Source organism: Gossypium hirsutum, chromosome A10 (genome assembly GCF_007990345.1).
Source record: "Gossypium hirsutum isolate 1008001.06 chromosome A10, Gossypium_hirsutum_v2.1, whole genome shotgun sequence".
Classification (NCBI taxonomy): Eukaryota; Viridiplantae; Streptophyta; class Magnoliopsida; order Malvales; family Malvaceae; genus Gossypium; species Gossypium hirsutum.
Window position 1 is genome coordinate 43,342,185 of NC_053433.1, and position 26,619 is coordinate 43,368,803.

The window sequence follows — 26,619 nt, forward strand, 5'->3', positions numbered from 1 at the left end:
TTAGAAGTCAAGCAATATATGCATAGATTCATTTTTGAGTCTAGTTTCTATAGAAACAAACGACATCAGAATTGAAGCCCTGTACAGGGAGATATCCAAGTCGTAATGCGCAAAGGTCAGTGTAGTCGATCCCTGTAACATGGGAGACTTTGACTAATAAACTGTACTAATTGGACAAACAAAAAATTCTAGAAAAAAATTTTTAGATGCATATATGAGTCTAGTTTCAGGGAAAAATCACGAAGCTGATTTTCGAGTTGTGAAACTCAAGATATGATTTTTAAGGTGACAGTGGCGCAGTTAGCCAGCTTGCCTGGAAAATTTAAAATGGATTGTGCAAAGAAGTGATTTAAGTCGCAAACCCCTCGTGTCCGACTCCGGCGACGGACTCGGGTACGGGGTGTTACAAATTTGTTGGAAAAAATGGACATGAAATAGGTAAAATAGAATATTTTTAAGTTAGGGGCATTTTAGTTATTTAGTAATTAAAATGAATTAAAAAAAAACAAAAGCCAAAATTTCTTGTCCATCTTCTTCCTTGGCCGACTTTTACAAGAAGAAACCATGGCTAGGGTTTTCCAAACTTTCAAGCTCGAATGTAAGTCCATTCTTGCCCCGTTTTTAATGATTTTTATGTTTTTGAAATCCTCGTAACAAGATCTACTTTTTTCTACCATTTATTTGAGTTATAGTGAAGGTCTAGGGTTTGAACCTTGTTAGAAATTTGTGCATTTTGATGTTTAATGGTAGATTATGCATGTTTATTGCAACATCCCAATTTAGGGCTGAGTCAGAGCAGTGGTTTCGAGACCACATATCCGAGATAGAAATAATTATTCCATGATTATTATAAGGTCTAGGATGAGAATGTATGCTTGTGCAAAAATTTCATGGAGAAATTCTATGCCTAAGATGCTTAATTTGACATTAGGGACCAAATTGCAAAATATGAAAAAATTGAGTTCTAGAAGCTTTAAGCATGAAATTGAGTTGGATTATAAATTAGAGGTCCTCAAATAGTAATTTGACCAAGTTCTAAAAATTTGGACAAAAATGGTCATGCATGGGTAAAATTTCAAATAAATAAGGGCATTTATGTCTTTTGGTAAAAAAAATAAATAAAAGGGAAAAAGAAGTGAAAATCTTGTCCATCTTCTTCAAGGTAGTTCTGAAAATTCTAAGGACTATAGCTAGGGTTTTCTTCAACTTTCAAGCTTGATAGTAAGTGCTCCCTAGCCCCGTTTTTTATGTTCTTTATATTTTTAAGATTCTTGAAGCATTTTGTAGCCATTTCTACCCTTATTTTAAGCTAAGGTTCATGTTCAACAACTGACCCATGTGTCACATGTTTATATTTTGGTGTTTAATGGAGGAACATGAAAGCTTGATGTACGATAAACAACTTTTGTTAAGTGGTTTTCCATGAAAACACCTAAAAAGGGGCCAAGTTGTAAAAGATGTGAAGGTGGGTAGTAAAAAGTGAAATAAAGGAAAATGTGGGCTATTATAAGCTAGAATATAATTCGGCTAGGCTTGGGGAATCAAGGGAATGCATGTATTTCATTATACGAGCCTAGGGACTAAAATGTAAAAATATACAAAGTTAGGGGTAAAAAGTAAATTTTCCATAGAGTAAGTTTCTGGGATGAAATTAAAGAATGTGATGAATTAATAATTTAATTTGTTTATATAGACTTGAAAAGACCAATTCCGGAAGTAGACCATGGAAAACAAAAGGTTTTGGAATAGTCAGAATGCAAACCTGATACATCATTCAGGAAAGTTCGTGTAACCTAATTGGATGTCTATGCATGTTGACTTTAATTGTTGTGTTGAATTGAATGTGAAATGCATAAATAATGAATTTTATGAAAATTCCATAATTTCGAAATTGATTGAAAATGGGTTAAAGTCCATTTGAATATGGAATTCTGATGGATAGATCACTTCTCAAAAGAAATAGGATCCTGCATGTATTGCAGAAAAGATTTAGCCCAGACGGATAATCCATTGATCTCATTATGGAAAAGAATTATCCCAAATGGGTAATCTTGAAACGAGCCTATCGAGCACACATTTTAATTAGGATTTAGCTTGGACTGGTAATCCTAGTTGACTGGATTTAGCCTGGACTGGTAATCCAGGTTAGACTCTGTATGGAATTGTTTGTCATATAAAGGAGTTAGCCAGGACTGGTAATCTGACAAAGCCCTTAAAGTACATGGTCCAGCCAGAATTTAGCCTAGACTAATAATTCTACTATAAGAGATGTGGCTCGTTAGTGTACCGGATAGGGTACTACTAGATATAAATTGATGCTTAATAAAATAGTAAACCTAGAGCATACTAAGTGATGAAATATCCATCAGGAATTCAATGATTTACAGGATAAAATATTTGTAAATGACATGAGAAACACGAATTTGAATATGTAAATGATGTGATGTGCTCATCTATGGATCTTGGAAATTTTGTGACTAACTTTTTCATTGAATGTATGTGTTTAGGGAAATTTACTTATAATTGATGGATAACATGGCTTATTGTGATTCTGTGTTTGAAATGTCTGGTAAGTTTACTTTCCATTACACAAACTTACTAAGCATGTAATGCTTACCCCTTTTTACCTTTCCCTATCTTATAGACCTTTCAGACTCGTGAAGCTTTGAGGACGGTGGGAGTTTGATCACACTATCAACAACCTCATTTTGGGTATAAAAGAACTATTCATTTTCATTTAATGGAATGTATAGGGTAACTTATCTTTTGGTTATATGTTTCATTTAAATTAGCCAAGTGTAATGGCTCACGATAGTTGATGAAACATTTTGTCTATGGCCATGAAATATAGCTCATATTTTGCTATTAGGTTGTAACCCTTATTAATCATGTATGCATGCAATGTGTCTATGTCGATGTGGATGTCTAAGAATGAAGGATGTGAATGATGGTATGTTGATTTATAAATGAACCATAATATACATATATATATTTACAAAATGACCAAAACAATGCATTAATGGGTAAAGTTGGAAAAAGGGGTTATAAACCTAATGGTTGCATATTGGAATGAAAACATTGAAAGAAGCTTGCATATTTGAGATGGTGCTAAATAGCCTTAAGGGCATAGATTTTAATCATGGTATTGGATATTGGAGTAATCAAATGTGTTTTGTTGTATGCTAAGAACATGTATAAGTGAGTAAGTATTTAAAGGTGACCTATGGCTTGGAAAATAGCCTAGAAGTTGTCAACATGAGTAGACACAGGGGCATGTGTCTAGACCGTGTGTGATATACGGTTTGCCCCATGGGCGTGCTGTTTGGCCGTGTGTCCCTTGCATCCAAATTTTACAAAATGCCTAGTAGTAAACACACAGGTTAAGACATAGGTGTGTGTCTTGGTCGTGTGAGAGACACGACCTAACCACATGGGCGTGTACTCTGGCCGTGTGAAGTCTGCACCATTTTATGAAAATTCATTTAATTTTATTTGGCCACACGGCCTGGTCACACAGGCGTGTGACCTTATTTTGGTGATGACATCATAGTTAGAGAGTTACACGACCTACGGACACGGGCGTGTCCCCTTTTTTCACGAACGTGTGACTCTGTATTAAAGAAAATTTCCCAAGTTTTTTTAAAGTTTTTGGTTTGGCCCTGAACTATTTCCAATGTATGTTTTGGACCTCATAGGTCCATATAAGGGATGTTTCGCATATGTTTAAATGACTTTAAATTGACAGAAATTTTATAGTCCAGTATTGCATGAACATTTGTATGTATGTCCGGTAAGGGGTGTTTCATTTTGTGGTATCAGAGCTACGATTTAGTCAATTCTCAAACTAACGTAGTAGGTATCGAGTCTAGCTATACATGCCATTATACATTTTATGATGGTGTGACATCTCCTAACCATTTTAAATGTATTTATAGATAGTAAATGTCATCTAACCAAGCCCGAGATGAGTCCGAGGAAGCCGAGAGCCAGCTCCAGCTTTCGTACAACAAGCCACGTCTGGTAGTAGTAGGAGGCCCATGTTTAGGGGCCGAGAAGAGGCAAAGGCAGCCTTCTTCAAAATAATAGATGAATAGTTTAGTGAGTACTTGAGAACCAACACTGCTATACCATGACCTCCCCCACCTCCTACCCGATCTGAAGAAGAAGTGCCACAAGATATGGCGCTAGTAAGAATTGGTAAAGCTGTAGTAGATAAACTGAGGAAATATGGTGCTGAAGAGTTTTGGGCTACAATTGACGATGATCTGAAACGGGCTGAGTTCTAGCTTAAGAACACCATGCGAGTTCTTGACGAACTATCGTGTACCCTTGAGGAATGGTTGAAGTGCATGGTATTTCTTCAGAAAGACACTACATACCACTGGTGGAAGACTATATCATCAGTAGCATCGAGAGAAAATATTACATGGGAGTTCTTTCAAGCTGAATTTAAAAAGAAGTATATTAGTCAAAGGTTCTTGGATCAGAAGAGAAAGGAATTCCTAGAACTTAAGCAAGGAGATCAAACTGTGTCAGAATATGAATGGGAGTTTGTCCGACTGAGCCAGTATGCTCAAGAGTGAGTTCAAACTAAAGCGGAAATGTGTAAGCGCGTCGAAGAAGGATTAAACGAGGATGTTAAACTGTAGATTGGGATCCTTGAAATAAGAGAGTTTGCAGTGTTGGCCAACAGGGTTAAGAAAGGTATAGAGCTAAGTAATGAAAAGAACTAAGCAGAAGGGAAGGCTCGAGTTCTGAGCAAGAGATTCATGGGAATATACATCTTTGACAAAGAAGTCAAGAAGCCACCAGGAACGCTCCAATTCATCAGTGGGATATTTGGGTAAAATAAGAACCTTTAAGCGCCCTAATTTGTGGTCTTCATCTCCCATGACGACTAGTGTGGGGCGTGTGGAAACCAAAAGCCACGATGTAACAGTTGTAACAAGTTTCACTTTGGAGAGTGCCGGATGAGGAGCGGGGCATGCTGTAGGTGTGGTTCCCTTGACCACTTCTTTAAGGATTGCCCAGAATAAGATGATTAAGAGGTTGAGCCCAACCCGACACTGAATGCTCCTATCTCTCGAGGCAGACCTCCAAGATACTGCAGAAGTGCCAGTGGTAGTCGTAGTGTTACAAAGGACTCCGCTGCAAAATCATAGGTTCGAGCCCTGGCAAGAACTTATGCTATATGCGCTAGAGAGGAAGCCTGAGCTCCTGATGTCATTATGGGTACATTTTCTCTTTATGATATCCCTGTTCTCGCTTTAATTGACTCGAGGTCAACCTATTCATATGTCTGCATGAAATGGGTGTCTAGTATATAATTACCTGTAGAATTTACGAAATACGTGATTAAGGTGTCAAATCTGTTAGGCAATCATGTACTAGTTGACAAGGTATGCAAGAAATGCCTTTTAATGATTAGAGGCCATTGTTTTCTGGCCGATTTAATGTTGTTGCCATTTAATGAGTTCGATGTTATTTTGGGTATGGATTGGTTGACACTACATGAAGCTGTAGTAAATTAGACAAAAGGTCATTGAATTGAGGTGTGAAAATGGCGAAACTCTTCGGGTTGAACCAGATGAGTCATACGTACCATCCGTTGTGATTTCCTGTATGTCGGCTCAAAAATGTTTGAGAAAGGGATGTGAAGCCTACCTGGCTTATGTGTTGAATACTAAGGAATGCAAATTAAAAGTCGAATCAGTGGCAGTAGTATGCAAGTACCCAGATGTGTTTCCAGAGGAGTTACCAGGATTACCTTCTGTTACAAAAGTTGAATTTAGCATTGACCTAGTGCCGGGAACAGTACCTATTTCAATTGCTCCTTATTGAATGGCTTTGACAGAATTAAGAGAGTTAAAGTCTCAATTACAAGATTTGACAGATAAGGGTTTTGTAAGGCCTAGTTTCTCTCCTTGGGGTGCACCGGTACTATTTGTGAAAAAGAAGGATGGTTCTATGAGACTGTGCATCGATTATCGTCAACTCAACAAGGTGACAATCAAGAATAAATACCTGTTGTTGAGGATTAATGATTTGTTTGACCAGCTGAGGGGAGCAACAGTAATTTCAAAGATAGACCTAAGATCCGACTATTACCAACTTCGAGTTAAAGAATCATATGTGCCCAAAACTGCTTTCCGAACAAGGTATAGTCACTATGAATTTCTTGTTATGCCGTTTGGGCTAACGAATGCTCCCGCACTATTTATGGACTTAATGAATTGAATTTTTTGACCATACTTGGATAAGTTTGTTGTAGTGTTTATTGGTGACCTATTGAGTTACTCTCATGATGAATCTAAGCATGCTGAACACTTGAGGACAGTTTTGCAAACTTTGAGAGATAAACAACTGTATGCTAAGTTCAGCAAAAGTGAATTTTGGCTTAAAGAAGTTGGGTTTTGGGGACATATTGTTTTAGGTGATGGCATTAGAGTTGACCAGAGTAAGATTGTAGCCATCGTAGAATGGAAACTGCTGAGGAACGTGACAAAAATTAGAAGCTTTTTAGGCTTGGCTGGCTACTACAGATGATTTGTTAAAGCATTTTCTATGATCGCCACTTCGATGACCAGGTTGCTCCAAAATGATGTTAAGTTTGAGTGGTCAAAAAAGTGTCAACAATGCTTTGAGAAACTAAAGGCGTTACTGACCGAAGCATTAGTTTTGGTACAAACCGAGTTGGGTAAAGAATTCGTGATTTATAGTGATGCATCCTTACATGGTTTGGGATGTGTACTCATGCAAAAGGGTAAGGTGATAGCCAATGCTTTAAGGCAATTGAAGCCTCACGAGAAGAACTACCCGACACATGACTTAGAATTGGCTGCCATTATTTTTGCGTTAATGATTTGGAGACACTATCTATATGGTGAGAAGTGTCGGGTGTTCACCGATCATAAAAGTTTAAAGTACTTGATGACTCAAAATGATTTGAACCTAAGGCAACGTAGATGGCTCGAACTACTCAAAGATGACGAGCTTGTGATTGATTACCATCCAAGTAAGGTGAATGTAGTCGCCGACGCTTTAAGTAGGAAATCATTGTTTATCTTGAGAGCTATGGGTACCCAGCTGGCTTTGTTCGATGATGGTTCGATCCTAGTAGAGTTGATAGCTAGACCGACCTTTTTGCAATAGATTTGTGATGGCTAGAAAGTCAATAAAGAGTTACAAGCTAAAAGAGCTCAATGCGAGTCTAGTAGTGAACTAGATTTTTAGATTGCTTCTGATGGTTGCTTGAGGTTCCGTGGTAGGATCTGTGTTCTGAATGATGCCGAGTTGATTCATAATATTTTATGTGAGGCGCATAGTGGTTGTTTATCAGTCCACCCGGGTAGCACAAAGATGTATAATGATTTGAAGAAATCGTATCAGTGGAATGGCATGAAAAGAGATATCTCAGAGTTTGTATCAAAATGTCTGATTTGTCAATAGGTAAAGGCCGAACATCAAGAGCCTTTAGGGTTACTTCAACCTATCATGATTCCTAAATGGAAATGGGACTGTATTACTATGGACTTTGTGATAGGATTGGTTTTGACTCCAAAAAACAAAGATGTTGTTTGGGTCATAGTTGATAGGTTGACTAAATCAGCTCATTTTATACCAGTATGAATCGATTTATTGCTTGATAAGTTAGCCGAGCTGTATATTACTAAAGTTATGAGACTTCACAAACTACCATTGTCGATTATTTCGGATAGAGATCCAAGGTTCACTTCTCGATTTTGGAAGATGTTACAAGAAGCTTTGGATATGAAGCTAAATTTTAGTACTGGTTTCCATCCACAAACAGATGGCCAATCTGAGAGAATGATTCAGACCTTGGAAGATATGGTCAGGTGTTGTGTTCTTGAATTCCAAGGCAGTTGGGAAAAGTACTTACCGTTGATAGAATTTGCCTACTACAACAGTTATTAATCAAGTTTGAAAAGGGCACCTTACGAGGCTTTATATGGGCGTAAATGTCGAACATCCCTATATTGGACTGAGCTTAAAGAAAACAAGATTCATTGGGTCAACTTAATTAAGGAGACTGAGGGAAAGATAAAGATTATTTGTGATAGTTTAAAAGCTGCTTCTGACAGGCAAAAATGTTACACTGACATGAAACAAAGGGAAATTGAGTATCAAGTTGGTGATAAGATATTTTTAAAGGTGTCTCCTTGGAAAAAGGTTCTGAGATTTGGTAAGAATGGTAAATTAAGTCCTCATCTTATAGGGCCATATGAGATTACTGAAAGGATTGGACTGGTAGCATATCGGTTGGCCCTGCCATCAGAGTTGGAAAGAATCCATGATGTGTTCCATGTGTCCATGTTACGCCATTATTGATTTGATCCCTCAGATATAATTTCACCAACCGAGGTTGAGATTTGTTCGAATATTGTGACGGCCCAAAGTTGACCCTAGTCGGAAAGTGGTTTCGGGACCACAAAAACCGAGTCGTAAAAATAATTAACCGTCATATTTGATGCTTATTATATGTATATATGCATGTGTGAAAATTTCATGTTTGAATTTTGTTAATTGTAAGTGAATTTTATTAAATAGGACTTATAGGAGAAAATTTAGAAATGTGCTAGACAAAGGTAAAAGTGATCTAATAGTGCATGATGTCAAAAAAAATGTACTTGCATGTCAAATTAGCCAAATTTTAGATAGTGGCCGGCCATGTTATGGATTAAAGAATATTATAACTATTTTATGCTAATAGTTTATGTTACAAAATGAAATAATGAATAAGGTTAATAAAATACAAGTTAGTGGGAGGAGAAACCAAAGTTAGCCTATGTTTTCTCCTCCATTGCCGTAACTAGAGAAAGAAGAGGAAGAAAAGTCTTTGGGGAAGAAAATTCGGCTAAGGTGGATACCTAAAGTAAGGTAAGTTCAATGTCATTCTTGGAAAACTTATGCACCATTTGGATGATTAGTTTAACTTCTACCTATTTTATGGTTTGAAGATAGGTTTTGTATGAGTTAAGTTTCGGTTAAGGTGGATTGTTTTGATGTCATTAGCATGCTAAGTGTGAAGCTTTGTAATGATACATGTGATGGTGGATTGATTAATTGGGTTTTATAAGGAAATTATGCCATAGCCGAATGTGTCTTGAAGAAGATGTCATATGTACTTATTATAAGTATATGTATATTCGGCTAATGAGTTTGAATTGAAGTTTCGATAGGTTGTGGGTTGAGTGGCCGAGTGAATTATAGGCTTTGCAAGGATGGAATTTACTTATAAGTTGTGTGTGTATGGCTTTATTTGTTAATGACATTTAACATTATTTTTCATTTATATATATATTTGTGCATTCGTTTTTTTTTGGGAGATATGGTAAGGGATAGATTGATGTTCTAACGGTTTAATGGAGTTTGAACTAGTAAATACTTAATTGTTGGTATTTATATGTGAAAGAGATGAACTTGAACTTATTAAGTTGCATGAATAAATCTTTTGTTTATCTTAGGGTTAAATTAAAGAAAATGCCATTGGGTGCTTGAATAAAATAATTAGAGATTATTTTATATATATAAATAAAAAGGTTCGGCTTTGTAAATGAATTTAAGAGTTTAAATCTTGAATAATGTTATGCATAGGTTTCGGCCATGAATCCTTGTGTTATAACACTTGCTTAATAATGAAAGAACATGAGCTTAAAGCTTGAGTAACACTCGGCTTTAGTGTAAGTTAAAATTTGTTAGAAAATAATTTCCAAGTTAGTAGATTATGTGTTAAGTGAGGGCTTTAGATTGTATATATATGTATACATATTTATATTGAATTATTAAGGCTATGATAGCCAATTGAGGGTTTCGGCCAAAATATTAAAATAAATTGGTGTGAATGTTTGAGTGATGAATTTGACTCTTGTGTCGATTTGGGACGATATGTGTATTTATATGAAACTAAATGATGTTAAATAAACTCGATTATGCATGGTATTAAGCTAGTATTATGTTCGTTGGAACATGAGTAGAGCATATGTATGATGTTTAATATCTAGTTAATAACATCATTTGTACTTAATTGTATGGTATACATGTATTAAATCGAATAGCTAAATTGATAAGTTATTTAATAAAATCTATGTGTGTGAAAGTCGGATCAATATATATATATTATTCTGAAAGTAATACTTGAATAGTCGATTAATGACTATTTTAAATTTTGTTGAACTTAAGCTCAAGAGCAAAGGGGAACTAGATCCGATAAAGGGAAGGAAAAAGTAATTGAATAGCCGTTGAAGTCGTTCGACGACATTTGAGGTAAGTCTTCGAGTAATGACCCTACTTGAATTATATTGAAATGAATAGTCATACTATGACGGATTGTCGAATGTGCTTAGAGACTATCTTATAAAGCCAATTGAAATCATGCTCTTTGTGTGTGGCTACTGAGCCGAAAATTGAAAGGTTTAATAAATGTTTTGTGTTTGAGCCTTAGTAACGAAGAAATGATATGGATGTGTTATGATTATTGATATATGTGTGCATGAGCATTGGATTATATCCGGGCTAAGACCCGAAGGCAATTATGCGAGTTGATATATCCGGGCTAAGACCCGAAGGCAATTATGCGAGTTGATATATCCGGGCTAAGACCCGAAGGCAATTATGCGAGTTGATATATCCGGGCTAAGACCCGAAGGCAATTATGCGAGTTGATATATCCGGGCTGTGACCCGAAGGCAATTATGCGAGATGATATATCCGGGCTAAGACCCGAAGGCAATTATGCGAGTTGATATGTCCGGGTTAAGACCCGAAGGCAAATGTGGTTGCGGCTGTATTCGGTTAAATACCGAAGAAACTTGGGTTTGAATGTGAGCGTTTTGTGCTGTAACTAATTTAATAATTATGCTTGACCAACCCGAATGATAAGGTATGTTTGCATGTGCATTGGAAAAGTCGGTTCGTTTTAAATAGTATTCGTGCGATCGGCTAACGAATTTTCGGCTTTTAGAAAGGTTGATACCTTGTGTATCTATGTTGATGAAGTGTGAAGTATGTATGATTATGAGAATGTGTGTTAATAAAGTGATTTAGTTAGCTATGTGAATGTAATACTGTAGTCAAAGCCGATTTCATTACTTGAGACTTACTAAGCTTAAAATGCTTACCCGGTTGCTTTGGCTCTCTGTTTTATAGATTTTGTTCGTTAGCTATCGGATTCGGGATCAGCGAAGTCGAAGTCATCTACACTATCAAGCTCTTTTGGTACTCTTTTAGTTGAACTCTGGATATGGCATGTATAGGACTACCCCCTGTTGTTTAAGTTCTTTTGTGATGTATGTGTGTAAAGCCATGCGAAAATGGCTTGTAAAAGTGGAGTATGGCATTAGACCATTTGTGTTTATGTATGTATATATATGGTTTCACGATGTGACTATGGTTTGAAATGGAAGTGTTGGGCTAATGATCAGCCATTGGAATGGCTAAATATGATCACATGTGGACCTATGTATGGCAAAACCCTAGTTGGTCCATGGTAACCACAAAATAGGTAAAGTTTATCTTGAAAACAGATTTTGACAGCAACAGTGGTGTAGAATTGAAAAATCACATAAATTCGTAGGAGTGGAATTAAATAGTGAATAAATTATGTAATCGAACCTTGATGAATCTACTTTCATATGGAAGTAACGAAACAATTATAGGAACAGTACAGAAAGAGATATTCGGGTTCTTGTGGAACAGGCCCAGAACAGTTTCTGGATTCACTGTTCCGCCTTTGGAAATTCACTATAAATTGACCAGAGATAATTAGGGGTCATACCATATATGTATGGATTCCTCTCTGAGTCTAGTTTCCATAGAAACAAACGGCATTAGTATTGAAGCTCTGTGCAGAGAGATATCCCAGTCGTAATGGGAAAAGGTCAGTGTAGTCGACCCCTGTAACATGGGAGACTTTGACTAATAAACTGTACTAATTGGCCCGACCAAAAATTCTAGAAAAAAATACATAGGTGGGGACATGAGTCTAGTTTCAGGGAAAAATCACAAAACCAATTTTCGAGTTGTGAAACTCAAGATATGATTTTTGAAGCGACTAGTACTCAGACTGGGCAGTGTCTGGAAAATTTAAAAAAAAAAAAAAAAAAAAGAGTCTGTCAGCACCTCGTATTCGACTCCGGTGACGGTCTCGGGTTCGGGGTGTTACAAATATGACTTACGGAGAGGAACCAATTAAGATACTAGCTCGAGAGGTCAAATAGTTAAGAAATAAGAATATTGCTCTTGTGAAAGTACTATGGAAAAGGTATGGAGTTGACGAGGCTACATGGGAGCCCGAAGAGACTATGAAACACCAATACCCGAACCTTTTTATTGGTAAGATTTTCGGGGACGAAAATCCCTAAAGAGGGAGAGTTGTAACATCTGGATTTAGGGCCTAGTTAGAACAGTGGTTTTGAGATCACATATCCGAGATAGAAATAATTATTTCATGATTATTATGAGGTCTAGGATGAGAATGTATGCTTGTGTAAAAATTTCATGGAGAAATTCTATGCCTAAGATGCTCAATTTGACATTAAGGACCAAATTGCAAAATATGAAAAACATGAGTTCTAGAAGCTTTTAGCATGAAATTGAGTTGGATTATAAATTAGAAGTCCTCAAATAGTAATTTGACCAAGTTCTAAACATTTGGACAAAAATGGGCATGCATGGGTAAAATTTCAAAGAAAGGCCTTAAGGGCATTTATGTCTTTTGGTAAATAAAAGAAATAAAAGGGACAAAGAAGTGAAAATCTTGTCCATCTTTTTCAAGGTAGTGCCGAAAATTCTAAGGACCATTGCTAGGGTTTTCTTCAACTTTCAAGCTTGATAGTAAGTTCTCCCTAGCCCCGTTTTTTATGTTCTTTATATTTTTGAGATCCTTGAAGCATCTTCTAGCCTTTTCTACCTTTATCTTAAGATAGGGTTCATGTTCAAAAACTTACCCATGTGTGACATGTTTGTATTTTGGTGTTTAATGGAGTAACATGAAAGTTTGATGTATGATAAACATCTTTTGTTAAGTGGTTTTCCATGAAAACACCTAAAATGGGGCCAAGTTGTAAAATATGTGAAAGTTGGTAGTAGAAAAGTGAAGTAAAGGAAAATGTTGGCTGTTATAAGCTAGAATATAATTCGGCTAGGCTTGAGGAATCAAAGCAATGCATGTATTTCATTATACGAGCCTAGGGGATAAAATGTAAAAATATGCAAAGTTAAGGGTAAAAAGGTAATTTTTCCATAGAGTAAGTTTCCGGGCTGAAATTGAAGCATGTGATGAATTAATAATTTAATTTGTTTATATAGACTCGGAAAGACCAATTCTGAAAGTAGACCTTGGAAAACAAAAGGTTTTGGAATAGTCGGAATCCAAACCCGAGACATTATTTAGGTAAGTTCGTGTAACCAATTGGATGTCCATGCATGTTGACTTTAATTGTTATGTTAAATTGAATGTGAAATGCATAATCAATGAATTGTATGAAAATGCCATAATTTCGAAATTGATTTAAAATGGGTTAGAGTCCGTTTGGATATGGAATTTCGATGGATAGATCACTTCTCACGAGAAATGGGATCCTACATGTGTTGCAGAAAGGATTTAGCCCGGATGGGTAATCTATTGATCTCATTATGGAAAGGATTTAGCCTGGATGGATAATCCTGAAACGAGCCTATCGAGCACACATTTGAATTAGGATTTAGCCTTGACTGGTAATCCTAGTTGACTAGATTTAGCCTGGACTAGTAATCCAGGTTAGACTCTGTAGGGAATTCTTTGTCATATAAAGGATTTAGCCTGGACTGGTAATTCTACTGTAAGAGATGTGGCTCGAGAGTGTACTGGATAGGGTACTACTAGATATAAATTGTTGGTTAATAAAATAACACACCTAGAGCGTACTAAGTGATGAAATATCCATCGGGAATTCAATGATTCACTGGATAAAATATTTGTAAATGACATGAGAAACACGAATTTGAATATGTAAATGATGTGATGTGCTCATCTATGGATCTTGGAAATTATGTGACTAACTTGTTCATTGAGTGCATATGTTTAGGGAAATTTACTTATAATTGATGGATAATATGGCTTATCTGATTATGTGTTTCAAATGACCGGTAAGTTTACTTTCCGTTTTACAAACTTACTAATCATGTAATGCTTACCCCTTTTTACCTTTCCCTGTCTTATAGAGCTTTCAGATTCGTGAAGCTTGGAGGATGGTGGGAGTTTTATCACACTATCGACAATCTCATTTGGGTATAAAAGAACTATTCATTTTGATATAATAGCATGTATAGGGTAACTTATCTCTTGGTTATATGTGTCATTTAAATTAGCCAAGTGTAATGGCTCACAATGGCTAATGAATCATTTTTTATATGGCCATGAAATATGGCTCATATTTTGCTATTGGGATGTAACCCTTATTAATCATGTATGCATGCAATGTGTCTATGTCAATATGGTTGTCTTAGAATGAAGGTTGTGAATGATGGTATGTTGATTTATAAATGAACCATAATATACATATATATATTTACAAAATGACCATAATAATGTATTAATGTGTAAAGTTGGAAAAAGGGGTTATAAACCTAATGGTTGCATATTGGTATGAAAACATTGAAAGAAGCTTGCATATTTGAGATGGTGCTAAATAGCCTTAGGGGCATAGATTTTAATCATGGTATTGGATATTGGAGTAATCAGATGTGTTTTTTTGTATGCTAAGAACATGTATAAGTGAGTAAGTCTTTAAAGGTGACTAATGGCTTGGAAAATAGCCTAGAAGTTGTCCACAAGAGCAGACACAGGGGCGTGTGTCTAGACCGTGTGTGATACATGCTCTGCCCCATGGGCGTGCTACTTGGCTGTGTGTCCCTTGCATCCAAATTTTACAAGTCTTGGCCGTGTGAGAGACACGACCTAACCACATGGGCGTGTAATCTGGCCGTGTGAAGTTTGCACCATTTATGAGAAATAATTTAATTTTATTTGGTCTCACGACCTGGGCACACTGGTGTGTGACACGACCGTGTGACATTATTTTAGTGCTGACGTCATAGTCAGAGAGTTACATGGCCTGAGGACACGGGCGTGTCCCCTTTTTACACGGGCATCTAACTCTGTATTAAAGAGAATTTCCCAAGTTTTTCTAAAGTTTCCAGTTTGGCCCCGAAACTATTTGCAATGTATGTTTTGGACCTCGTAGGTCCATACAAGGGATGTTTCGCATATGTTTGAATGACTTTTAAATTGAAAAAAAATTTATAGCCCAGTTTTGCATGAACATTTGTATGTATGTCTGATAATGCCTCGTACCTTATCTCGGCCTCGAGTACGGGTAAGGGGTGTTTCATTTATGATTGGAGAAACAACTTTTGCTAAGTGATTTTCGGTGAAAATGCTTAAAAGGACTAAATTGTAAAAGTTATAAAATATGTAGTAAAAGTGTGTTCTAGTGGAAATTGTGGGTTGTTATAGTTATGAAAATGGTTTTGGCTAGGCTTAAAGTACAAAGAAATTGAATAAATTTGTAACACCCCCAGCCTGTGTCCGTCGCCGGATTAGGGTTAAAAGACATTACTGAACAATTGACAGTTCATATAAACATGCATTTAATATATATTACAAATCAGAATTTTAATAGCATCATAGCTTACAATTTAATCAAATATTAAGTTTAAATTAATTATGTTATTCACAACACAGCTCAAATAACATAATCCAAAATGTATCAAAATAATTTATACATATACAGAACATATAATACATTAATAACTTCACTACTAAATATTAAATTTATTTTTATTTTTTTTTAAAAAAGTCATGCACATTCTTATACAAGCAACCACACATCATTTACTTACACACAAAAGGTACATTCCATTATAAATAACTATATGTATATATCAACTTAAATAATTACACTACTCAAATAAGTAATTAAAACTTACCAAAAATATACCATTAGGAACTGAAACTTTCTTATTCATATTTATTGATTTCGGTTAACTAACAAACCACATAGTCAAACATATTCTTTTTTCTTCACTCATTAATCATATGTCAAATACATCTCATATAAGTGACATATATTTTAATTTGCTAAAGCGTTAGGTGATATAACATAATACACTTCCATTATTATTTAATAACCGATACATATGATCAATACCAATATATATATTCAATAGATTTTGTACCAGCATATATCTTTACCACATTATAACCCAAGGCATATTAATATATTCAAGAACCAAATTACCAGTCAAGTAACTACCTTATTTTATTTTTAGCATATGACTGAATATATTTAATAACTAAATTTAATTATTCAAGTTCAACTTCACATAAATATCTAAACTTAGATTGAACCACATTCAAATTATCCAAATATTCCATATATATATACTTATAAAAGACAATACATTCATACCATTTCCAAGGTCATTAATCAATTTCAATACTCAAACACATATTATAATTGCCTCTCATCCATAGCACATAGCATGAAAATCAAAATGAGTTCAACCCATAATTTAATCAAATCAAACTCAAGCATAATAATTAAGCCATTTTCAACGCATGAAACACCTACCGCAAACACCATCTATTCATAATGCTTATTACTTTAACTAAAATGAATTAACCTACAATCAGTCATAATCGAATTATCAAAACCAAGCTCACTAAACATTATAATCAAGCACACATATGACCAAGCCTAAGCATAATTAACTAATTCACATATGCATACTTTATCTTAATATAAACACATCCAAAATAATTTAACATACTTATGACCGATTCTACCATACCACATACAAGGTCATGAACCAAAATTAATATACAATCACATAGCACAATTTATAATTATCTATAGCATACGACATCTTGACCAAAATAGACTTAAACCATAACTAAACCGAAACCAAAACCAAGCAAGGTAATTAAGTCATTTTTTGGCTAATATACAAACATTTTCAAAATAACTAACCCTGAAGCCAGTCTATACATGCCATACTTTAAGTTTAGCTTATAAGGTACCAAAATAGTAGATAGTGTGATAAACTTGGCTGACAGTCCCCGAGCTTGTAGCTTAACTCCAAAATCTATAAAACAGAGTAAACATAACACACAGAGTAAGCTATCAAAGCTTAGTAAGTCATAAGCAAAAGAGTAACCTAATAATTTCATCAATTTAATTAATTAAACCAAAGTATTTTATCAATATAAATATAGATTCCAATCATATAAATTTTATATGATACAATTAAATATTCATTCATAAAAGTCACTTTGACCAAATGCTCACCTAGCCAAGTGAACTTATTATCATTAAAATTCCAAAGCTAAAAGCCCATTATTAACCTAGTTCACATACATATGAATGCACAAGCTCATATATTACAAAATAATTTCATACACATATATTAGACTTATAATCGAATACATATAATCATACATGCTATTAATTTAAACTCATTCCATTATTACTCACATGACCGAATATACTTATGTAACTCACAGATAATTTTCAATTGCATTACACACAGTTTGTAGTAAGTACCAAATTATTCACTTACCATATTTTAAGTAACCAACAAACCAATTCGTACCTGGCCATCTGACCTGTTTTACATGTTTGAACACAACTTATCTTTTCCCAATGAACCATTTGAAATTGGATAGGACACTCAGATAATCACACAAATTGTACAATGCCAACGTCCCAGACGTGGTCTTACATGTAGTCACATATCGATGCCGCTGTCCTAGACAGGGTCTTACTCGTAAACACATATCAGAATCACATATAGATTCCATAGTCTTACTGCACACATATATCAGAATCCTATGTCATGACATATGTATCCTAACTATTCCTAAGGTTTATATGGGGCTCTCAAACGACGTAACTCGGTCAAAACAAATTCGGAAATGTAGTAATCATGCTTGTTCCTATTTAATCATAACCAACATAAATTCTAACATTTCATAACAACATATAAATTTAACATTTAACTACCATTAAACACGTCTATTTGCTTATAAACTTACCTCAGACGATGTAAAATGGGAACGAAGCGACTATTCGATAACTTTTGTTTTTCTCTGATCCAAATCTGATTTCTTTGGTTCTTGATCTAAACATATTCAAATTAAGCTCATTCAAACATATTTTCATTCAATTTAGTCCAAAAACACATAAATTGGCAAATTACCATTTTACCACTAACATTTACAATTTTTACAATTTAGTCCCTATTACACAAAGCACAAAATACACAAAATTTCAGCATACCCATGATGAGCCAAATTTTACCCACTCTAAAAAAATCGATATATTTCATTTATTTCACATTTTAGTCCCTCAAATTATTATTTTTGTAATTTAGTCCTAATTACTCAAAATCATCAAAAACTCCAATACAAAACATGTTAATCTAAAACATATCTTTCATATTTCACCATCAAACAACAAAAATCACAAGCTCTCAATAATGGCACAACTCAAAATATTCATCAAAATTAAAAATTCAAGCATGGATTTTGTAGTACTCGAACCAACGATCTCAAAAACGTAGAAATTATGAAAAACCGAGTAAAAACGAACCTTGAATCAAGCTTGGAAGGTGGCCGAACCTTTGAAACCTTATTCTTTTCTTTCTCATTTAGCTATTCGGTCATGGAAGAAAAAATATAAACTATGGCTTGTTTATTTATGTTTTATTATATACATATTATTATATATTTTACCATTATAACCTTAACAAATTTAAATAGAAAACATATATAACATGCCCATTACCGTCCACCTATAAAACCAATGGTTTATTTGCATTATAAATGCCTCCACTAATAAAGACAACAAAAAATTAGCACTTTCACATTTAACCACCAACTTTTCCTTTTACGTGATTAAGTCCTTTTATTTAATCAGACGCGCAAACAATAAAATTAAATTACGAAAATTTCACAGATATTAATTCAAACATAATAAACACAAAAAATAATTTTTAAACATTTTTCTGACTCGAATTCGTGGTCCCAAAATCACTATTCCGATTATGGTCTAAATCGGGCTATTACAAAATTTCATTTTGCGAGCCTAGGGGCAAAAAAGTAAATATGACAAAATTTAAGGGCAGAAACTTAATTTTTCCATAATATGATTTTTGGGTCACAATGAATAATGTGACTAATAAATAAGTTAAATGTGATATTTTAGATTAAGGAAAACGAGGTTTGGACCTAGAACGACAGAAAAACGCGTATTTGACGGTTAGATCTTTTTCACCTTTTTTGGTATCGAGGTAAGTTCGTATGTTTAATAAGAATTTAATTGTACATGTATAAATGTTTAATTGATATAATTGTGATGTAACACCCCTCACCCGTATCCAATGCCGGGACAGGGTTCGAGGCATTACCGAACTAAAACATTTACAACATGTAAAATCGGGCCACAAAATTTTTGTCCAAAATTAAAACATCTTAAACACATGCATATCATTCCTTATATGGGCCTTTGAAGCCTATAACACACATGTTATAAAACTAGGTCCCTACACATGCCACTCACTTGATAATTCTAGCATATGTGTTTATACTCTCAAGGAGTTGGCTTGATAGTGTGATGTTGCCTCCGACGATCTCCAACCCTGAGCTAACCTGACAACACTAAAAGAAATGGAAAAGAGGGGGTAAGCTTTACACTTAGTAAGCTCACATGAAAATAATAAGCAATGTACTAACATGCTTTCCATAGTAAAACTAACCCAATTGTACATTTTCACATGTTCTGGTTAAGCTGCTTTCTTGAGTTATAGTCACTAAATTATTTATATCTAGAGTTACAAAACTCAAAATTAAGATCTGTAAATTTTCTTAGAAACTAGACTTAAATATATTTCCACTGTACAAATTTTAGAATTTTTGGTCCATCCAATAAGTACAGTTTATTATTCAAAATATCCCCTATTTCGCTATTAGACAGCTTCAACCTTTCTTCACTAAAATTTATTTATCTCATAGTATGAGACTCGGATAATATTCCCATATTTTCTCCTGAAATTAGACTCATTAAGGATTCTAAAAATATAAATTATAACCCATAATTATTTTTTTAATATGTTTAACAATTTTTCCAAGTCAGAACAGGGGATCTCGAATTCATTCTAACACTGTCTCACAAAAATTAGAATATCACATAATATATAACTTTTTCCCCCATGTTTTTTTATATAAAACTAGACTCATTAAGATTTAAGAATAATTTATTTGAAATTTAATCCAACTTACACAATTTTTGGTGAATTTTCAAAGTTACACAACTACTGCTGTCCAACATTGTTTTACTACTAAAATTCATTGTTACATAATTTCACTTAATCCATTTTGTCTTATTGAAGTTCACTCAAATATCGAGCATATTGCTCAAAATTTTCTTAAACATATACCTGCACTTATTCATCATATAATCATGTTCACATGTATTTTTACTTAATCGATTTTCCCGTTGAACTCTTCGGAATAATAACTGATACTCAGGTTCCTGCACATATTTTCACACTTGTAGCCAAAGCTATATGGTACGCATAGTAGCCTACACTTAGTACTACACATACGACCAATTATCCGGTACATGTAGTAGCCTGTACTTAGTACTACACACGTGACCTAACCATCTGATACATGTAGCAGCCTGTACTTAGTACTACACATGCGACCAATAATCCGATACACATAGTAGCCTGCACTTAGTACTACACACATGACCTCACAATAGATCATTCGTATCGTTTCTATTCTGAAGGCTCAACCGGGAAATTCCTCACTTTCCAACATGTTACAATTTATTCATAGTCCTTTTTTAATTTGCAATTTACAACAAATAATCATTCTATAGGCATCCACATTTCATATGATAACAAAATATAATAAAATAAAAAGAATTGATAAATTATTTACGTACAAACTTACCTCGGATCCAGAAATGGCAATTTACCATTCTAGTCCATAACCTTGTATTTTCTCGATTTAAGCCCAAATCTCGATTTCCTTGATTATTAAGCTTGAAAGCTTGGACAAACCCTAACCATGGCTGCACTTGGTACATTCTACTATAGCAAGAAGAAAGGGACACATTTGGGGTTTAAAATTTGTCTTTTAATTCATTTTACCCCTAAATGACCAAAATGCCCTTTTTACTATTCTTTCAAATTTTACCCAAACAAGGCCTTTTTGTCCAACAAGTTATACAATGGTTTAATTATTATTTAAGGACCTCCTATTTAAAATTTCATGACAATTAGACACCTCTAACATATAAAACTCAATGTTTTCACTTTTTACAATTTAGTCTTTTTTACTAAATTGAGTGCCCAAACTTCAAAATTTTCAAACGAAATTTTCACGAAATCATTTCGTGAAATCGTAGACCATAAAAATATAATAAAAATAAAATTTTCTTGATTAGATTTGTGGTCTCGAAACCACTGTTCCGACTAAACCCAAAATCAGGATGCTACATGTGATAAATGCCTTATTATTAAAATGAAATACGAATGTTATGAGGTACGGTATTACGGAAATGACCATGAGATTTTATGATACACTATACAATGATATGATGTAAAATATGTCTATGATACTTAATAAGATTGTGATGAGCTATAATTTTATGTTAAAATGTGATTATCTTTATTATTATCATTATCAAGAATTATGTGATTGATCATTATCATGAGTTATATGGTTGGCTTGTATGTTCTACCGGTGGCTGGGTAGTCCGGCATGTGTTGCGGATACCTGACAGCTTGTGTGAGCAGACCCGTGAGTAGCTCAAAAGCGAGCAACATGTGATATGTGATATGAGGTAGCATTGGCTACATATGGGGCACTTAGGTGCGAGATTCCGCTGTATCCAATGGTATTACAACTGTTCAATGGGTAAATTATCGAGTAACTTGATGAAAAACCCGAGGGGTAAGTCAATGAGAAGAATAAGTATATGGTTATTTTATGAGATAGTACAAGTACTGCTCAAAACTCATGAGCATTAAGCTTGGTATGTGGTAAGAATGAAAATCAATGAGTTATGTCTATGAGAATGATTTTCTATGATGACCTTGTGATTATATGTTTATATTTATGATGTAAAAATATATGGTGAATTCGATTGGGAATCATGTGTAAGGCTTTTAGGCCAAATTGAATTGAGACACGATGTGCTTATTCTTTTAATGTTGTGATTCAATGAATAATGAAAGGAGAGAAAGACCGGCATAAAAGCCTAATAAAAATGGATATGAAAATATGGATAGCTAAGAGTTTTGGACCATTGAAGGATGTTAAGCTATATGAATTAGGAAATATGAATATACATAATTAATAGCACTTTTATTATGAATGCTAAAATGATTTGTCAAATGTTGAAGTGTTTTATTATGAGAGTTTATGTTTGCTTGACTAATGTCAAGACAGGATAAATTTATGTTTATAGATTAAAAGAAGGGTATTTCAATTAATTAATGTGTAACCATGAGAACATATCGATGAAATTGGTAAATGCATGTAAATGATTTGCTTATTATTTTCATACGAACTTACTAAGCTATATAGCTTACCCCCTTTTCTTTCCCACCTTTATAGGTTTATTCATCTAGTTCGGGTTAGAGATCGTCAGAGATTCTATCACACTATCAATCTATCATGTCGGGTAAATGAACACAAACCTTTGAGTCTATGGCATGTATATGGACTTAGTCATTTTGTGTATGTGTCATTATATGGCCAAATGTATTGGCTTGTAATGAATACGGATTTGATTTGGTATGTAGCCATATAAATTTGCTTATATTGGCTAATGGGTTGCAATCATATTAATTACTCATATGCCTATGCCAATGTCATTGTGTGATGTGGTTTATAATGGTATGTTAATGAAAGTTAGTACAAGGGAACCCTGAAAGATAAAATTAGCATTAAAATAGTCTTGGACAGCAGCAGTAGTAAAAATTTGAAAAATTACCAAAAATTGTAGAAACCGAATTAGAGGTTGAATGAAATATTGAATTAAATCTTTTTTAGTCTAGTTTTACATAGAAGAAACAATGTAAGAAAAATAATTTCATTTCATGATATATTTGAATTTTTGTGAGACAAGGTCAGAATGATTTCGGGTTCCCCTGTTCTGACTTTCGGAAATCATTAAAAATTGTATAAAAATAATTGGGGGTTTAAATTTATATTTTTAATTTCTTAATGAGTCTAGTTTTAAGAGAAACAAATGGGAACATCATCTGAATACTGTACTAATAGATAATTAATCTTTAGTGATGAAATGTCAAAACTGTCAAATAGCAGAAGAGGGATGAATTTGAAGAATTAACTATACTTATTGGCTAAACCATAAATTCTAAAATTTTTATGGTAGGAAGATATTTGAGTCTAGCTTCGGAAAAAAACAAGCGGATTTTAATTTAGAGTTCTATAGCTCACCATATAAATAATTTAGTGACTATGACTAAAGTGGAGAGTTTTGTTATGTACAATAAATAATTGTTTTATATGTTTAATCCTTGATTATGGTTGTGTTGGTAGCTTAATTGTGCCATGTTAAGATCCATTGAAAGTGTGTATTTGAGTGTGCAAACGAGGGTGGCAAATGGCTTGCTAAATAGCCATTTTCTTGGTCACATAGGCAAAGACATGGCCATGTGTCTCAGCCGTGTGTCTCAACCGTGTGAACGACACGACCCTGAGAAACAGGCGTGTGACTTGGTCGTGTGACCCCAAATTGTGCATGATGTCATAAACAGAGAGTTACACGGACTATGGACATGGGCATGTCCCAAGCCACACGAGCGTGTGTATGACCACACGACCTACCCACACAGGCGTGTGACTCTCCAAAGTATGAAAATTTTTTAATTGTAGTAAAAGTTCCAAAAGTTTTCGGTTTAGTCCTGAACCACTCCTAACATATGTTTTAGGCCTCGTGGGCCCGTATAAGGGATGATATACATGTGATTGGATGAATTTGATTTGGTCCAAATTTTACGACTTGGTTTTGTATGAATGTTTATGTTTAAGTCCAGTAACGCCTCGAACCCTATCCCAGCATTGGATACGGGTAAGGGGTGTTACAGCCACGACGTTAGCTTTATCTAGATGGTACTCAATGGTACAATAATAATCCTTTAGCAACTCTATCTATCTCCAATGCCTTAAGGGAGAAAAGGTACTTACAACTCTTATGATTCGTGTAAATGATACACTCTCACCATACAAATAGTGCATCAAAATTTTCAGCACAAAAACCATAGCTGCCAACTCAAGGTCATCAGTCAGGTGATTGTACTTGTGTGATTTAAGCTACCTCAATGCATAAGCCACAACCTTACCATCCTGCATCAACACACAACCAAGCCCAGTATGGGACACATCGCTATAAAACAAATAATCCTTCCTAGACTTGGGCTATATCAGAACCGGTGCTTGAGTCAACACAGACTAAAGCTTTTCAAAACTAGCTTGCTACTCATTGATCTGCTAAAAAGGAGCACTCTTCCTTAACAGCTTAGTCATAAGGGCCACAATCAATAAAAATCCTTCCACAAACCTTTTCGATTTTTGGGCCCTTATGACTAAGCTTAGTCATAGGTACTGAATTTTGGGCCTAGAAGAAATGGGCTTCGCATATCAGAGGAATTGGAATTTAGTTGTGCAAGTGAATGACACAAATAAATTCCTGCTTCAGTGGTTAAGTGTCCCGGGAAGTGCTTGAGAAGTCTTGGGTTCAAGCCTTGGCTCTTGCAAAATTTTGGGTTTTTAAGGGATGAACCATGGCACTGGCATGTAGGCTTTAGAAATAAATATGGATGATTTATGACATAGAAAGAGCCTGTGATGGAGTGACAATGTGGCGTGTTGTGTAACTGTGAGGTCTGGTGTTTAAGTTTTGGGATGCGCAATGGAGTATTTATTTTGCTGTTTGAGCTATGGAGGAGGTCGAGTTGGACTGAGACTCTGAGGTTGAATTGGTCATGAGAGTTTGAATAGAGTTTGATTGGGAGGTTGGAGTGATTTATGGAGTGTATCATGGAGAGATATTAGGAGAAAATCAAGGAGTGATTTATGAAGAGATTTAAGGAGGAAAATATGGGATTTATGTGGGTTATTGTTATCTTGTGTTCAAGGAATTCGGTTCCCATTCTTTTCCCAAAAAAAATATAGATGATAGTTTTTTCTCTACTTTGCAAGTCTACCATTTTGTTCTTTGCCGATTTTTGCTAGATGGTTCTTTGCGATTTCTTTCGGTTCCCTTTTTAGTTCTGTTCTTTCCTATGGAAACATTTGCACCCTTCTCCTCCCTTGCTAATTTTTCATTGTCTTCTTTTGTTTCTGCCAATTGCTTGTTGAACTTTCTTTTTCTTTCTTCTCACAGCTTTGGATTTTCCTTATAAGTCATTCATTCCTTAATCCTTGGTTTTCGTTGCCGCAACTTGCCACCTTTGTTTTGGGTTCATGCGTTATTAGTAAGTGTCGCAGCTGTGAAGTATTCTTTTCATTTATGAATTTTTGGTGAATCAATCGACTATTTTATTTGCAAAGGTTAAGTGTTGGAATGACTCGGTTAGCATTGGAGTAGTGCAGCTCTACTGTTACGCGATTGGTAAGCAAAGTGGCTATATTTTAGTAGTGTTAAAGGAAAGTTTTTCTTTTTCCCTTGGATATGAAATGTGAATTGATGTTGGTATTGAGTCTTTACAGAATTGTCCGCGGTGAATTGTAGAGTAGTGAACTATCTTGCTCGGATCTACAGGTCCCGGAGTGCTTGATAGTGCTTTACAGCAAATCGCATTAGGAGTGTAGTAGCACTGTATTTGATAATTGGTCAAAAGCCAAAAGAATGTGTGAATCCACACTCATTGATTTGACCATAGGTCAGCAGATGCAGAAATGGTGAAATTTGAGAAGCCAAACAGTCGAAAGGAGGGGCTTAGAGCGTGCGATCGCACACACAGTAAACCGAGCCCATGAAACGTGGGTGTACAGCAGGAAAGGCTGCCATGAATGAATTCATGGGTTTAGGCCATAATGGGCCGAATGGGACCGATGGGCCCGTGGGCCCGCTTGTGTAAATCTAACTGTTAGGTGGAAAATAGTGGGGCTTGTCATGTCGCACACATGGCATAGGCCATTTTGGGCCTCAATGGGCTGAAGTGGGCCGTGTAGGCCTAATAGGCTCGTGGGCCCCGCACGGATAAAATCCTCGGTAAGTGACAAACTTTGGACTGAGCTGTGTAGTATACATAGTCGTGGCTAATCCTGGGTCAATTGGGCCGCACGACCGTGTAGGCCCATTTGGGTCGAATATTGGGCTTTGGGCCCATTTTCACCAATAGGACCATTAGGGTTGTAAAAATCGCTCGGGGCGACTGTAAACCTTCGGAAGGGCTGATAAGCATGTTTAGGCCAAGCTGAGTAGATTATCGAAATACCCCCAATTTGTAAAATTATCAAAATACCCCCGATTTGTAAAATTACTAAAATACCCCTGATTTGAAAATTTTACC